The following is a 5,491-nucleotide window of genomic DNA, read 5'->3' on the forward strand; positions in this document are numbered from 1 at the left end:
TGAGAAACAAACAGTCCACCACTGCGCTGCCACATTTCCAATCCCAGGAAATAATGAAGGAGGCACAAATCCTTCATCTCAAACTCTGTAGCAAGATCCTTCTTGCATGACAGTATAAACAGCTCATCACCCGTTAGAATCAAATCATCAACATACAGTACAATGATAAGCAACTTACCCTCCACCACAATCTGGTATAGGTTCGGATCCGCCTCGCTCTTGGAGAATCCAAGTCCTGTGAAATAGCTGTCTATCCATGTGTACCAAGCACGTGGTGCTTGCTTCAACCCATACAGCGCTCTCTTGAGCCTGCACACATGCGAATCGCTGTTGAAGACTTCAAAGCCTTCGGGTTGCTCAATGTACACCTCCTCCTCAATGACTCCATTGAGGAATGCAGTCTTCACATCCATCTGATGAATGTGCCATCCCATCTGCACTGAGAGAGCAAGAATCGTTCGTATGGAAGAATACCTTGCGACAGGTGCAAAGGTCTCCTCATAATCGATCCCCTCAATCTGTGAAAAGCCTCAGGCAACAAATCTTGCCTTATACTTCTCCACACTCCCGTCAGCTGCCTGTTTAACTTTGTAGATCCATCTCGAACCCACCACTGATTTCCCTTCCGGTCTAGGAACAATCTCCCATGCATTGTTTCTGACAATAGAATCATACTCTTCCACCATGGCGTCTACCCATGCAGGATCCTCCACAGCTTCCTCGAAAGAGGATGGCTCAGTCACAACACACTTGCTCATAAGAGCCATGTATCCAGTGTACTGATCAGGTGACTGTCTCTGCCTGCGTTGGGCTGTAGGTGGTCCTACAACTTTCTTTGCATCTTGAGCCAGTCGCTCAGCTTCTGTCAAGCGCTTTTGCCCTCTGATGGTTGGCGCTGCATGAGTGGTCTCTTCCACTCCATGAACCTCGTCCTGTGGCTGATCCATGTCCTGAAGCTCATCCTTAGGAACTAATAGCTCCTCATCTGCATGCAAGTGTAGCTCCCTCTCAAGCGAACACTTCATGGCTTTCTCCTCCTGGAATTTTATATCCCGTCGCACAACAGTTTTACCACTGTCTGGCAAATACACACGATAGTTGTGGGGCGTATCAGTGTACCCGACAAATATCCCAACCTCTGCGGTCAGCTCCAACTTCTTCCTGGCATCCTTCGTCACATGCATGTAAACGTTAGCACCAAAAATCCTCAAATGAGAAAGATCAGGCTTCTTACCAGAATAAGTCTCCTCAGGTGTACTCATGCCAAGTATCCTATGAGGACAACGGTTCTGCACATAAACTACTATATTGCATGCTTCTGCCCACAAGTGAAGGGGTAGGCCCTGATCATGCAACATTGCCCGTGCAGCACCCACAATCATTCTGTTCTTCCGCTCAGCTACCACGTTCTGCTGTGGGTTATGGGGAGCTATGAGCTCTCTACGAATCCCTTCTGCCTTGCAGAAATCCTTGAACTCATCCGAGATGTATTCACCACCATTATCGCTCCTAAGAGCCTTCACCTTCTTCCCCGACTCCTTCTCGACCAGTGCTTTGAATTCACAGAACTTTGAATATGTCTCGCTCTTCTTCTGCATGAAGAAGATCCAGCACTTACGAGAGAAATCATCAATGAAAATCACATAATACCTGTGTTTTGCTGTCGAAGCAACTGGGAAAGGTCCACACACGTCTGTGTGAATTCTCTCAAGGATCGTCGTGGCGCGACTATCCTTCTCGTGAAAGGTGGCTTTCACAAACTTCCCCAAAGTACACCCCTTGCATTGATCTGACTGCGCAAGTGTGCCTTTAGGAAGCCCTGTAGTGATCTGCTGTAGTATCTTCAAGGCTCCATGGTGAAGGTGACCCAATCTCCTGTGCCACAACTCGCCATCATCCCGACTCACCAATCCTTCTGCCTTGCCTGCCATTACTGCGCATCCATCTACATGCAACTGATAAAGGTTCCTCACTCGAACCCCTATCTTCTGGGTCTCACCAGTTGTCTTGCTGCGCAGGAAGGCCTTTCCCTCGCTGAAAACAACATCATACCCCTTGTCTTCTAACATCGCCACTGAGATGAGATTCTTCTTCAATCCTGGAACATGCATGACTTCCTTCAATACAAAGGGTTTACCAGACTCCCTCTCAAAGGAAATGGTACCGATACCGGTCGCACTGTATCTACCATCATCGCCCATCTCGATGTGCACTCGAAGATCTTTTTCCTCCAAATCAGAGAACAAATCTCTATCTCCCATCATGTGAAAAGACGCACCACTATCCAAGAACCACACTGATCCCATCACACTTGAAACCAAGCATGCGATCAATGAAAAATCAAGCTCAAACTGAGAAGCTAAGGCCTCTCCCCCTGCAGATCCAACAGCTTGCTTGTTCTTCTTCTTCTGTGGACAATTTGTGGCATAGTGTCCGTGCTGGTGACAGTGAAAACACTTCACCTTGGACATATCCTGCTTCTTGCCTTTCGCACCGGAATGAGAAGCTTTCTTGTTCTTCCCCTTCTTTGCTTTGGCAGCCAAAGCGCAATTCTCTTCATCAGATACCTTTGATGAAGATCCATTCTCACCTTTATTGTTTATGAGTTTATCCTTGAGCGCCATGTCGCTCTTGCTTTGGAATAACATTTACAAACCGTTGAAAGACATTTCAACAACACTGTTGCAAATTCGATTTCCACCAGCAACCAACTCAACCGCCTCTAATCTAGAATTCGTGAGAACAAAATATTTCTCGTACAGAGATTGACTGTATGGGCTTTTACCGGATATTTCACCTTCCAAAGGAAGGATGAATCTAGAGGCTACCTGGCCCGATTACAAGCTCTGCCTAGAGAAATAGAATGTAAACACTTCCTGAATAGTAGATCTGATGATCAACAACTCTGATACCATGTAGAAATTTTTTCTACAATTATCTAGCTCGCTCTGATACCATGTAGAAATTTTGAATAATTTAACACATATTCAACAGAGATTATCCTGATCATGTACTATTGCGGAATACATACACAATACATAAGCTCCTCTACGTTGATCATCAATATAGCAGCATCAATAACAATAAAACATCAAGAGCATTCACACATTAACACAGTATGTATCCCAGGGAAAGCATCTCGCTAAAAACCCCAACTATTTGTATATTAATGATTGAGCCATGTAACATTACATAGCATAATACTTCTCACAAGTATCTCCAACTCTGTTACACACAATACATCTCAGATCTGATCTCCAAATCTCTTCCACTGCTTGCCTGCCTCCACTGCTCAATACCTGCTCAAGAACTGATGACAATGGCTCACCAAACTCGTTTTTCACCTGCAAAATAGTCACTCACTCTTTGTTGGACGTGAGCACAAGCTATAATGTGGGCAAATACGTGAGCAAACTCATTGGCATACTCAATCCCTTGATTGTGCAAGATCTGGTGCACAACTATAGTCACAACTGATAGCAATCTGCAAGGATAATTTTAGGGGCGAATGTTCGCCCTTTGGCGAAATTAAGGGGTTTTAAATTTTTAGTGGGCGAATATTTTGTGTCATAGTACATTTTTACAAATCACCTCAAATAGCCCACCTTATTTTAAGGGAGAGGGTAAGAAAGGTAAATTTAGCCCTTGAAATTAGGACTTACAACCTTCCATTCGCCCATTTTCAAGAATAGGTTTTATGTAAGTGAATCCATTCGCCCATTTTCAAGAATAGGTTTTATTTAAGTGAATCCTATGGGCCAAATACCATATTTATAAAAGAGGTGTGGTAAATCAATAAAAATATAAATAAATGAGAGGTATGGTAAATAAATAAAACATTTTTTATATTTACTCCATAAGTCACCTTATATACATGTAACGGTGTAAACAAATAAAAATATAAGTAAAGTGGAGGTATGGTAAATAAATAAAACGTATTTTTATACTTACTCAAACGGTATGGTAAATAAATAAAAATATAAATAAACTAGACGTATCGTAAATAAATAAAACCTCTTTTTATATTTAGTCCATAACCCTCGTTCTATTTATGAAGGCTCAAGAAAGAGGTTTTATTTAAGTGAATCCTATGGGCCAAATACCATATTTGTAAAAGAGGTATGGTAAATTAATAAAAATATAGATAAATGAGAGGTATGGTAAACAAATAAAACATTTTTTTATATTTACTCCATAAGTCACCTTATATCTACGAACACTCAAAAAATGGGTTATATTTAGGTGAAACCTATGGACAAATACCATGGACTAGATTGTTATTAATACCATGCAAAAAACCATTATTAACCCTAATATTAGAATTAATAAAAATAAAAATGGCACATGGTATTGACCCATGGTATTCACCAAAACGGTACATGGTATTGACCCATGGTATTCACCTGGAATGTAGCCTATTTAAATGGGGGAATTAAACCAACATGTAGCCTATGCTAAGATTCACTAGGACTTTACAAAGTTTTATTATTTAGTGAAAGACTCGCGAAGATCTTATAAGATTTTATAATTGAGTAAAATATTCGCCATGCCTGGTGAGAGATTCGCCAAAAAATTATATATACATATTATATTATTGATAAAATCGCCTTCCATTTTTCCTATATACCATGGAGATTCGCCCATTTATTATATTTATAAATTTAGGGGGGGTTCTTAAAATTTTCCCTGGCAATCTGATTCTCTACCACCTGTCCCTGTTGAACTGAACATGCACTGACATGCAACTGAGTTAATTGATGTATTCATTAGTTGCTTCATGAGTTAATAATTAGTTTAACAACTCATTATTAGTCTATTTGCAGTTAGACTAATTACAACTAGTTTAACCAAGTCAAACTGAACACAACTCCATCAACTCCACAATCAACTCCACCAAACTCAACTGATTAAGTTCTAACTGAAGTCATGCATGCAACAACTCAACTGACTCATAAGAAAAGCGTATTTCCTTCTGACAGCTGCATGTGCCACCTCTGTAGCTCAAACTGAAGTGCTCCAAGAGAATAAGATCAAGTTTATAGTCCAAATATTATTGTGAGATAATAATATTTGACTTTTCTATTTTTGACAGCCAGTCCAAAAATAGACTTTGATCACTCACACTGTGATCACTCACACTTTCATCAAAAAATAGAAGTCCATCTATTTTTTCCCAACTTGATCAATCATCCATAAACAACAACCTGCGATCCATAGACATGATCCATATGTCTAAAAATAGACATAGTCTAAAAATAGACTTGCGCCAAAAATAGCCTGCGGGCCCACTTAGTGAAGGCGACTCTTTTCACTAAGCTCCATCATCTTGTTGCAATCTCAACAAGCTATGCTTGACAATTTGAAGAACTGGCAAGTGTTTGATAGTGATAAGTGGATTAACAATTTCTTGACCTTAGATGAAGAATTTTCTAACATTAATATAGATGTAGATACAGTTAGTGAGTTTGATCAAACAAATAAGATAGAAATA

This window comes from Pinus tabuliformis, chromosome 7, assembly GCF_031772625.1.
Source record: "Pinus tabuliformis cultivar Carrire ecotype Pingquan chromosome 7, CPIR1, whole genome shotgun sequence".
Lineage (NCBI taxonomy): Eukaryota > Viridiplantae > Streptophyta > Pinopsida > Pinales > Pinaceae > Pinus > Pinus tabuliformis.